Consider the following 13,695-nt stretch of genomic DNA (forward strand, 5'->3'; position numbering starts at 1 on the left):
GTTATTGTTGATATAATTGCAAAGCTGATTTTAATGTAAAAATAGAAATTTCACTGTAGTTTCCGACCCCCCCCCCCCCCTCCACAAAGCTCATGTGTCAGATGGCTATGCAGGTCAGTTTTAGGACATTGTTCTACTGTTCTACGATAACGCAAGCTTCATCCCTACAAAGTTCATCATTGAAATCTCAAATTATAGTCGAGATATTCCCTTTACACAATCAATTGTATTGTTTTTCTTTTACCTCGTATAGTTTAGAAAACATTGACGATTTAAATATCAAAATATGGAAGCACGACTTATATGGTTCCTGTGCACTGCACATCCCCACTTTTAAGTTTCAATTCGATACATAATATACCTTTTAGGATAAGATCTGAACACAATTTTAGAACATTAGTTTGAGCAAGACAAGAGAGCCGACGGCAAAATTTACCTTAGCAGGAAATGTTAAAACGCCACTTTTAACACTACGTTGTCTTACTTAAATTCAGACATATCTGCAAAGTCTTTTCAAGCAATTACATGGGCTTTTGAGCAATTTTCGGTATCAGCCTGTTAAATTTCAAAAGTAGTTAAAGTACAATATTTCCGAGCGACGGTGAAGACAGCATTGTTTCAATGAGCGCTGCAGAAGGGACGTTCCTTACATAAAAGAAATTATTTAAAATATTTTTAAACTAAGTCAAACATTATATTACAAATGTACATTAAAACTTCAAATATTAGCAAAACAAACTACAATGCAATATAATGCAGCTTGCTTAGTAAATTCTGAAATGAAATGTGCATATAAACAGACCATGTTGACGTTAATATTATTGGGTGCTCTCTTCAGAATCTTAAAACTGATTAATACAATTGCTCTACATTTAACTGCTTAATCGTATTGTTTATTCTAATTGCGAATACTTTCATCGTTCTTGAGATTTTGTTTATCATAATAATCTAGTAATGAATCAGAAAACAATATTCTCGAGCGTCTTTCTAAGCTCGATGTAAATCCCGTCTTGTCCTTCGTGCATAGGCAGGTTAAAAGTAGTATTATATCAAAAGTAACGTTCTAATAAAAAACAAGACATGTAACGTGGCATGTATAAGCTATGCAGTGTTTTTATTGTTACAAATATTGTAGACTTAAAAGTCTTCAGTCTTTAGCCTACACTATTGATGCAGTGATAGTAATTCGAGTAAATGGTAGACTATATACAATATATGTAAATATTAATACATCAAAATTGCTTATAAATTAGTACACATTTAAAGTTTGCTGGGAGTTTGAATAAAACATATTTATGTTTCAAATGTTGATACATCACTTCCATCGCCCATTTACCCAATTGTTTGTTTAGTCTAGTCCAAATGTTACCAATTTTGTCCAAGAAGACCATGAACTCGATCAAGAATGCATAAAACTGATAAAATAACTTTGCGTTTGATGCTTTATGATAATAATAAGACGTCATAATAATTTTGGAATGTTTATTTTAGGCATTTTCGCTTTGAGATAAAAGTATCAATAAAATATGAAGGGTACATTTCATTTCGCTTTTTTACGTTCATTTGCTAGGCATAAAATATTAGCCACGGCTCATGTTCAGATTGTCTAAGATCCGCTGAATAATAAAGGTATTCAATACTAATAAAGTATTCTGTTTATCAAAACAAAATTAGCTCTGCCATCAAAATCACCTTTTAAATATAACGTTGAGCATTTTTGACGACTGATGAGTATAAAAGCATTTCAACTCGATAAGTATTTAAATGGTCATCAGGTCGTCGACCATAATGGATTTTGCAAGATGAATTCGAGCGACGTATGTCTGAACAATCAGAATACTAAAGGCAAATTTGACCTTGATGTTGCCTTATATTTCCGATTCTTTGATCATTGTTCTTAAATACTAATGTTGTTTTTACATATGTATAAACTAAGCTACTCACTTAAGTTTAAGTTTTAAGTTAATTTATAATTCCACGTTTTTATCAACTCTGTTGCTGATTCATGTTACTATAACAGTATTTGATAAGCTAACGTGCAACATATTTATAATAGTATATGAAAATGGCGCAGGTGAATCCGATCCTTTTCGTATCCGATCAGTATCATTTGTCTGAATTATACTTTTGGCTTGCCATTTTTACGTACATTTAAACGCCACTAGTCAGTTAAAATAAGATTGTGGTGCATAAACTCAAACACTGTCCACATTAAACCAAATCTAACAAGTAACGAATCCAAACTATTTATAATTAATGTATGAGGAACTGATATATGTTTCTCGACATTCACGTCTCATGTCTCTGTGTAGCAACATAATCAAAAACTATAAGTCTGATGACACCATTCAGTGATTTAAGTGTCGTTTGATAATTTAACCTCAATCATCCCCTTACTAGTTTACTACTGATGCAATCAAAGTTGGTATGGTAGTTTAGATGGCGTCGTTAAAGGTTTTCCCTTGAACATTTATTTTCTAGCTGCCTCAAATCTGCAACAGAATGGGACCATTTATGTAACTTTTAACGAGGACTGTCAATTGCTCATCTTTTGCAGTTTGATATCCTTGGTTAAGAGATATCTTTTTTAATTGTCACGTTGAATATTGTAATTTATTTTACAGTTACATACTCACACATTTCGAACATACCGGAACGATGGATATAACATATGTAGGGAATAAGACAATAATAAATCCTGTCTCCATAAAAAGGACTATGTAGTAAAGAAGATAATGGTTCAAACATTTATTAAAGCTCTTTTGATTTAATAAGAACTGGAGCGTAATCATTTATATCTACATTTAAAAACAGAAATCCTCGGAATTATATATTGCTCAATTGCACCGATTTCAACTCAGTGGAATATTGGAAAGCGTCTTTGAACATGTCATTTTTCAAAAACATAATTTTAGCTGTAATAATCTTACTTTGCAACATAATTATCACTTTTAATATGATAAGTCTATTTAATCGAAATACAAAATTGCATGATTGTTAAGAACTGAGTATCAATATATCTATAGGTTTTGTGATTGGCTGTGTCACCTCGTCCGTGGTCCCTCAGCGCTCTCCCATTCCAAAATACTTACCTAAATAAAGGCAATACGAGTATGCAAATAACGGGGATTTAATACTTAGTTTCATACAATTGCAGGGCCGGCCAGCTAAACTGGTATAGAATTAAAAGAAATTCCGAGATCGAATAAAGAAAAGTTCGAATGCCGTGCCGGGAAAAGTCGTGATCAGGTTAAATACTACCGTGATATGACTGAAATACTGTTTCACGGCGGAACATAAAAATAAACAAACAAGATAAACAAAATTCAATTTAGTTTGTGGAACCGAAATAATTATCGTCTGTGCATTATATGTATAATTACACATAGAGTAACATATAGTGTGCACATCTGTAAACAGTAAGAATCATACAGATTAAACCAGACTGTGTTGTAAACAAAAGCTGTATGGTCAAACAAATGTATTGTTTTGTACTTGCTCATTTACATAAACATGTTCTGAAACAATTGTGTTAATTTGATAGTTTTCAGAAAGAATTTCCGTTTACAGTTTATTAGTTCAAATAATAATACTCGCCCTCATCATACTCATCGTTTGGATCGTATTTTCTGAAATTGTAATCACTCGAATCATAGTCGCCATGTTTCCGTTGAAAAATTGTTTTTATGTACTCAGATTCCTTTTTGAAGTTTGTGATTCGCTGCACTTTGCAATGAGGACAATCCATATGACACCTCAACCTCCCTATCGGGACCGTTAGTAATATAGCTGTTGTCGTTGGATCATTTGAAAATAATTCGTGTAACAAAGTTGGAGGCAAAGTGATTCGAAGCCAAGTAAAAGAATTCAGAAGAGTTAAGCAACGAAGAGAAAATCTTCTGGTAGCCCTTTCAAAATTACAATGGTTGTTTTTTGAGCAGCGAAACCATATATTACCTATCAGCCGATATGTCATTCTATAGTCTTGTCCATAGTCGTATGCTTCGCTTTCCTGTGGTAAACGAAAAATTCGCCTTTGAAATCGCTTATTGAGGTTGGGCCCAAATATTCTTTGTAAGCAAACTGCAAATTTATCTCGTTGAATGACAAAGCCATGACCAAAAGGTGTTATCCTGTCTGAGGTCAATACTTTGAATTCCAGCTTGTCAACTTGGCAAGTCACGGTGTCGAATAAAATAACACTTTGTTCATTGACAATTGCACATATGTTCTCTTCATTTATACATATTCTGCAACATTCGGATAATTGTAACGAAAACAAGGGTTTCATAGCGACGGTAGAAGAGCAGGCCTCAAGTTTTCCGATATGAAATACATATGTTCGTATCGTTTCTGGCGGTGTTCGATACATGTTTGGAAAAATAAACCTCTGCACTCGATGAAAAGAGCATGCTAAAACTGTACTCTTATTTGCACAAACTTCTTCAAAATTTTCAGAATATTCCCCTGATATATCGATTGTTCGAAATGTATCCGTCGAGGCATCCACAATGTCTATTTTGGTAGAGTAGCATAAACCGTAACAAAAGCTGTCTAGAGCGCAGGCAAATATGTACATAGGGCTTAAAGAGCCATTGGAATGAACGGACACTGAAGGTTTCACCCATTGATCATTGCATATGTCAAACCAATGTGAATGCTTCAAATCGTATCTCGACATTAAAGCAACTACCTCACATGATTTAGAGCCATCAACTTCTTTGTCAAATGACAACGACATAATCTGCTCGCAACAGTCCAGAGCAGATGTAGCCATCTGAATACATTGCTTATTTAACATTCTAGTGTCTAGTAATGCAAACAACTCTTTAAACTCGCCTTTTCTTTCATTTATATTAAACTGCGCCCATCGTTTTAGAAATTGAAGCCTGGTATCCATGGAAACATAACGAAGAGTTTTATTAGCAAAGAGATCTGCAATGAAATCCTTTGAAGCTCGGACAAGCGCATCGGTTGCAAGGAGTTCATCAAGATGGCTATGGACATATTGCAAGGCACGATGATTGTCAAACTCGTATAGTGACGCCATTTCTAAATAGGTTACAACGTTTGTCTCGCTTATGTTAATGTATTGTACGAGGTTTACACTCAGTGATTTTAGTGTAGGAATCATGAAGAACTCGGCAAGGTCGAACATTTCGTTAATGTTTGTTTCGCTTATTATGGGCCATTTTCCGTACAGGAACATTAAAGCCATGTCAACATTTACAGGACTAGTGTTTGGAACTTCTGCGATTGCTGCCAATGAAAAGAAACAATAATGTGCAACTCTCTAACTAAATCAAATACTACATGCAATATGACGTTAGATGATTAAACATGTGTGTCTTAAATTGATTAACATATACACACTCATGCAAACTTGTTGTACAATTTAACCAACTCATTCATTTACACAAGTTAATTAGTATATTAAACTCTTACTCTTACACACTTTTTTATATCATGTGTTGATGATCAAGACATACATTTCGAGTATGGTAATTACAAACATGTATCCATGAGGTAAATACGATTTTAATGTCAACACTCTGACATTTACCCTGACTTAAACAACACACGAACGTTAATAAGGAATAAATTATTATCGATAGTTAAAATTGTGTTACTTTTTTATATTCAAAACGACAACATCATAACGACAATAAGTTTCTTATGATACGTAATTTCGGACACGTAACTCGTTTTTGTTGAATCAAAAATATTGTGTCCATGTATGGTACGAACATATCAGCATAGATAATTTTGGACTAGTGTACATGAATGAGTTGTACAACAATCCGAGTTTGTTCGATATTTTCGGGAAATTACTGTTCAGACCCTTTATTCTAGTTTGTTACAAATCAAAGATGTACTTGATAATGCACTTTAATGAGGTCATACATAGCATTTTCAGTTTAGTTTCAATTTCCTTGACTAACCAAACACATATCAGATCCTCTATCTAGACGCTATTCAAACAAGTTTCAGGAAATCTTATTTACCTGGTCTTCTAGATAGGAATCCTCCATCGATGATACAGTAAAAGAATGGACTGGCCATGACAATACTCGAGTGGAATTTCTTTTCCTTTAAAAAAAATAAAAATATTCTTCTTACATGACATATATGTGTTACGGTATACGTAGATGCAATTCAGCGCGGTAAACGCAATTATACCCAACATAATTTAGTGGAGCAAACACTGATTAAATAACACTTATTTCTTAGTGGTAATAGGATCAACAGCAGTGGAGGTTGGCGCATCAATCACATAACACAAATCAAAGCGCTGAAGGCACTGAAGTTGTTCGCTATTGCATAATCTTAGACGCAACTCTGTTTTCAAAATAATATTATAGCTTTTTATATCGCAAGTTTGAAATGAACACAACCCATTCAAATTTATAATGAGTGCGTCTTAAAGCACAGTTCGAGATGTGTGTGCACTGTTTATCCTCATATTTATGTTATAGAGGTAACTTAGAAAAAATAACAACATGTTTCTTTTTTCACAATTGGTTGCTGCACTGGCAACCATCTTTAGAATTTTGTTTCCTTGCTAAAGAATAACAAGACTATAATCATGTACATGTTGTGTTATGTGTATCTAATACTTTATCTGTTTTCTTTCAATTATTGAGCAACAATTTTGCCCACATGACAGACTTTTAATGCAGCATTAAGCCACGTTTTCCCTTAAAGCAGCCAATATGTACAGATTTCAATGATAAACTTTTAAGCCTATTGTTTATTTTCTGCTGCAGTTTACCAGTGGTTAAGTATAAACAGGTAGTGGTTATCGTTGCTTTCCTATCGTAGTGACTTGCAGTTGTCGTTCCTAGCGTAGTTACAGCAGACTGACTTGCAAAACTGCCTCTCTAAATTAGTTTTGAGCTAACACTCACAACTAAAAACTATGAGGACCCCCTTTTCAAAAATAAATGTAAGCATACATATAGTTCTGCTTCTTACCCAATCGCCGACTTTGATAGTGAAGTCGCAAACTTGGCTCTGCTCATCTACCTGTTTCCATAATGCTGCTATAGTGGAGTTTGGTCTGAACTTGTTTGCAGTATTCATCTTCAAAGTTCACTACACTAATATTTTAGGAAGCTAATCTTAGTGCTTAAAAATATTCCCGAAATCCTGAAATGAAATTACTTGTAAAACACAAGACCATAAGTTCACAACAGAGGCGTATTCCGGTTTTGCCATTGTATATAATATAACTAACGGTAACATGACATACCGGAAGCTACAGGAAACCACAGTGCCGGTAATCTACAAGAATATATCAGCAATCTAACTAAATCTTAAATATAAAGTTATACATCGTATATGTAATAATAATTTATCAAGAGACCGCAACTAGTATAACGCATGATATCTCTCACGAAAGCATCTTTCATTTTGTCATAAATGTAAGTTATGATATCTAATAAGTGTGAAAACAAATTATTAACCATTATTTCTTGTTAAATATTTTAATTTGTTTCAATACATAAATTCTTATTTATACCGGTATGTGGTGTGTGCGAACTATTATCGGAAATTATAACCAATTTTTAACACACGTGTAATATTAAAGTAGACAGCGTGTTTTTCGTTTGTATATTAGTTCCACAATACGTCTTTAACGCATGATAAACTAGTAAAAATGCTTGTTACTAGTTAAATTCTATCAAATGTATTTTGTTATAAATACATTAACAGTTAACAAATTAAGTAGAGTCGAAGCGGTTCTATATTATATTGTAATAAACTATCAATTTGAAATGTACATAGTGCATGTTTATAAAAATGTGGATGTCTTGACATTAAAGAAATGTTTGGGTCCAATAAAAAATGAGTGATTTATCATATAATGGAAGCGCGCTGATTGGAACAAAACATGTATAAAATGACCCATTCGGTAGTCGGGTTTTTGTTGGACAAACTCGATTTAAGCGTATTTTATTAAAAATATGTTTTATACTATTACTGATAAAGATGTATGTTAATTTCATAAATACTTATTTTTTATTAATGTAAATTGTTTTTTAAAGGTCGATGCCAATATGATTATTTGAATGTTTAATTCTTATCTTAGAAGAGTTGCCTTAAATCCACAAAACTATGTTTAAAAAAAATCAAACAAAATCACAAATGAAATTGCTAAAAAATTATGCAGTGAACCAACCAGATGCTCTAAATATAAAAATGCAGGAATAATACTCTTAACGCTCCTCAGCATTTATTTTCAGTATAATTTATGTCGTATTCATTGATGTAATATATACAATATGCACCGCAAATTGAGTCAAAATTTTAATAATGTAAAATAATAATGTTTCAGTCGTGGTGAAAAGTAGTAGCCCACCTGTAAACTGCTATCACCACGAAATAGACTTATTACTTAAAATGAAATGATTGTTTCGTTCGTATTTTTATTAGGAATGTGTAAACAGTGGCCAAACTAAATAATGATGTATTCAGTGCATAAATAGGTTTTTTGTGTGTGATTACAAACGTATTTTGAAATATTTCGCCAAATACGCCCACTAAGTTGTGTTTTCATAAAAGGCTTATTCCATTACTCCGACAGTCTTTGTTTGTCGGACCATGTGGTCGCAATAAACGAAATCTGATTGATTATTACGTGAGTTTGATTGACAGCTGGCGAGTGGTCAATTAAAGAAGGTATGTCTACACACGTGTACGTCACCATCGTATTGTCGCACTGTCGTCCTCGTATTATCGCACTATCGCATTGTCGCCATCGTACTATCGCACTGTCGCCATCGTATTGTCGCCATCGTACTATCGCGTTTTCGCATTGTTACCATCGTACTTTCGCATTGTCGCCAACTTACTATCGCATTGTCGCCCTCTGGATTTTAATGTGTAAACACAATGGTCCTTACGGTATTCCGTAAAACATGTTTAAGAAAATTGGCGTTGGCACTAATTGGTATCGGTATCAAATAAGGTACAGGGGCACGTCGTGAACAAGCAAAATCTTCCCCACGTGTTCAGTATTTGTTCTGCTCATGTTTTCCGAAGGAAATTCATTATACATTGTGTATTCATGGATGCGTTATATGTTATTAATCATCGCAAACATGTTTGTTAAAAAATATTATTGAATAGATAGATTGCTTAAAGTTATTTAACTTTGAGACTGCCCCATATTCTTTCTTTAGTACACATTTCACGTTAACATCGTCTCTCTTCTTATAACCATCTACACATTCGGAGACGATGACATAAAATGGAACACGCAAGATTATATATATATGATCGGGTGTGTGTTCGACCTTTCAAAACAAGGAAAGCAGTAAACCAAGGTGTTAATAATTAAAAAGCATCTTACTGGTTTGGACTGACTTAAAATCACTCGAAGCCAGAAATAAGAGTACAATAAAAAAAATATGTCTCCTTAGCATTAAGATTTTTTACCCCCAATAAGCCGACCCAAAACGTTTCATGTTGTGTGATTAATGATTAAACATTCAAATGTTGTTTTGTAAGGTCATAACCTGTCGATTTTCTTTTGCACTTTTATTGTCGCGTGTTTATTTTTAATACGTACAGGAACTTAAAACTTAAATCGCTGCCGGTGTCTTACCACTGAATATAGATATCAGCGAATGTTTGACTATTACTTTGATACCTACATTTGTTTATTACACTTTTTAAGCAGGATATCTGATCAATGTCGTTGCATACCATTTAAGTTCGAAAGGGAATTGAAGTATATATTAGCTTCATGTTAATGACTGATTCGTTTGTATAAATGACTTATCCTTGTGTTTAGATAACATTTGTATTCCAAATTAGTATATACATGTAAACTCCGTCGCATTTTCATTTTTCTTCTTACTGATGAAAAATAAAAGCGCTTTACCGCTTTGTAAGTTGTTCACTAGATGTGAAATTTGTTGTACAAAAATATACTCAGTTATGTGATGCATGTTAAATTTATGTTCATATTAGCGTTACGAAATGTATGTTCCTTTGATCTATGCATTTGGTTACGTTTGTGGTTGAAAGAACCATAGATAACAATTCTTTGAATTGATATCCTCCGCCAAATAAATTGTGTATGCGGAAAGTTGCAAATACGTTGATGTACAGTAGCATCCTAATAAAATACGAGTATTTAAACTTGACATTAAAGACCCAAGTCTTACCTGTGACACACAGCCATAAAGGTTAACACGTACGTATAATGGTTGATACAGAATCCCTTGATGCGTAGAAAAGTACTGGCTTAATAAGATAAAGGCATTAAATCTGTGATGTTTGACATCATAGTGTAACCATGACCTTGCGTCTAGGCTTATGAGTTTTGCAGGCGACCTAGTCACGAATGATCTAAAATTTTGATGTATGGTTGAACCCAAACCCAATAATTATGCACATTTAATCGCAATCTGTAACATTTGACATCCGTGTGTGACCTTAACCATAAAGACCGGAGTCTTACCTGTGACACACATTCAGATACATTGTAGACATTTATTGCAAAATCGCTTCATGCAAAGTGAAGTTATGTCAAACTTATATAAAAAATTTCATCGAATTTGTGATCCTTGACCTAAATGTGTAATTTCGACCTAGCATCAAGAGTTGTGTGTCTTGAATGTTACTCGGTGCCAGATGATTGAGAACCTTGATTTAAGGTAGATTCCAAACAAAATAAGACGTGTTTAATCAAAATTAATAATAACAAAATAAGGCATATTCAATCAAAATTATTTGCACTTGACATCAGTATGTGATTTCGACCCTAGAGACCAGAGTCTTATCGGTGACACAGCCCGATAAAGGAGAAAACTTGAAGAAATTACTTACAGAAACTCTTCATGCGTATTGAGGTTATGGGTAAAATGCGAATAATTCATCAAATGTGTGAGCTTCGATCTCAATCTGTTCCTCTTGGGTTACAAAGCATGCAGGTGACTCAGTCCCAGACAATTGAGAGCATCTATGATCAAACTATTTCGAGTGACCAGATCTATTTAGTCATGACGTTATAAGTTATCACCTTGATCATGATAAACACATAATTTAAAAGAATCATTGACATCGTCGGTTGTCACGTAGTCTTTGAAGCATAATAAACGTACACAACTCAGTTTCAGTGTATAGCGATTTATTTATGTTGATTTAATTCTAACAACGTTTTCCGATATTCGTAAAATATATTCTGAACAACAAGCTAAATGCAGCGGCCTATCGACCCCATGCCATTAACAAGTTTTATTACTGCAATATCTAGCGGTGTGTGTGATACAGAGTTCTCTTCTGAAGAACACCGTGTTAATATAGATTGGAACACCCAATCTTCACGTGACGTGTGAATTTCCGACGGGAACGTGTGCAAAAGCACGTGCCCAAAGGCAATGCCGTAATATGACGCATGCAACGGACGTATATGGACGTTAGTCCGCCAGTTACATAAGATTAAACAACAATTAGCCGCATGCTTACCCAAGGCATAACTCATCAGCGAAATGAGCAATAGGCCATTTCTTTGTGCGTTCTTCTCATCTAGTTTGACGTTATGGTGTACGTTTGCATATCTATTTAAAACTATTATTAGTATTATATCGTAGGCAATATGTGACATGGTGTATTGTAGCAATTATCATACCCAATCTGACAATTATATGATAAACAAGAGATGTGTTTGTCAGAAACACAATGCCCCCCTATTGCGCCGCTTTGAAGCCATAAATTTTACCTTTGACCTTGAACGATGATCTTGACCTTTAGCCACTCAAAATGTGCAGCTCCATGAGATGCACATGCATGCCAAATATCAAGTTGCTATCTTCAATATTCAAAAAGTTATGACCAAACTTTAACGAAGGTTAAAGTTTTAGGAACGAAAAATACAATATTTGACCTTTGACCTTGAAGGATGACCTTGACATTGACTTTTCACCCCTCAAAATGTGCAGCTCCATGAGATACACATGCATGCCAAATATGAAGTTGATATCTCCAATATTGCAAGTTATAAAAGTTTACCCAAAGTTAAAGTTTTGTGACACACACAATGCCTGACTGACTGACAGACAGGCCATACACATTATACCCCCGATCTTTCGATCCGGGGGCATAAAAAGGCTTTTTCAATGTTGATTGTGATCTTGATATTCTGATGAATACTCATGAATTCCTCGTTAATTGATTGTCACCTCAGAATAGATTAATTTTCTATATATCATTATTTTCAACTTAATCCGTTAAACATTGTCATTTGTACGTATTCAATTTGAACTTCACAATTAAATCAATGTCTTGTCCCATTTTCAATAAAAAAAGCACTTTAGAGACCATATAAAAAGTATTTTTTGGACCCCGATGCTTACTTTAATAAAGGGAAGGCTTCCTTCGAATTATGTGCAATTGGACAAGTTCACGTGAAAACAGTGATTTGAAAATGAAGGTCATTGAAAGCCAGTCCAAGAAACATATTTATAATTGTATGTCTGATTACGAGATTTTTTAAGGGGATAGCTGTCGGCTACTTTATGCTAATATCAGAACATTACCAGGCATTTACTCAAGAAACGTGTGCGCCCTGAGTTGTGCACTGGTCACAGCTAACAGGAGAACAGCGTTTGATATATTTTTATGGATGTATTTTTTTAGGACGGATGAGTAATTTTCGCCGATGTCTCTATTGTGTGTATAAATCTCTGACGGCATGCGGTTACCTTACTACGAACTGCCTAGACTAGAGTGAAAATATTTATTTATGACACGTTTTAAATATCCCATGCAAAACAGATGTGTGTGATCTCAATAAGATATGTATGATCTTAATGAGATGTGTGTGATCTCAATTAGAAATGTGCGTGATTTCAATTAGACATGTGTGTGATTTCAATGAGATATGTTTGATCTCAATTTGTATGCATAAACTCAATGAGATATGTGTTTGTCTCAATTTTATATGTATGTTATCTCAATGAGATATGCGTTTGATCGCAATGATTTATGTGTGTTATCTCAATCAGATACATCTGTATTACAGCAATCCCTCACATAATAATTAGCACCCAGAACTTAATACTAAGATTCTTTTCGATTGCAATTAACTGTGCATAAGTTTAGCACAGATTCGTTTTACTGTTATCATAAATTTATTCTACTATATGCATTTAAACTGTAATTGCCAAACAAAACACCCTTAATGCGCTAGTTTTTTCTCCTAATTTGCTTATCTTATGATAACTCATGAACAAATGTTCGTGTCAATTTGTGTCAGTGATAAACTGATAATGATAAAGTTTATAATGTATATACAGAGATACATCATTTTCAACAGTTGTCTCACTTTTTAGGCTAAATTTTGTTCTTAATGGCACATTTATGAGGTTACTCAAATATTGATATAGTTGTTTTGTTTAAAGCCTAAAAATTAATAAACAGTACTGAAATGAAATGGAAAAAACAATTGAATCTAAACGAAAATACCGACTGGAGAATTATATATATAATTCCTATTAAGTCAACAATTGATACATATCTGCGTAACTTCCAATATAAATTCTTATCTCGAATAATACCAACAAATAAATTTTTAACAAAATGCGGACTGAAAGAGTGTAGTTTGTGCGAGTTTTGCCAATCAGACATTGAAACAATTGACCACTTATTTTGGGAATGCGCTCACATTCAAGAATTATGGACAAA

The sequence above is a fragment of the Dreissena polymorpha genome, chromosome 13 (assembly GCF_020536995.1).
Source record: "Dreissena polymorpha isolate Duluth1 chromosome 13, UMN_Dpol_1.0, whole genome shotgun sequence".
NCBI lineage: Eukaryota > Metazoa > Mollusca > Bivalvia > Myida > Dreissenidae > Dreissena > Dreissena polymorpha.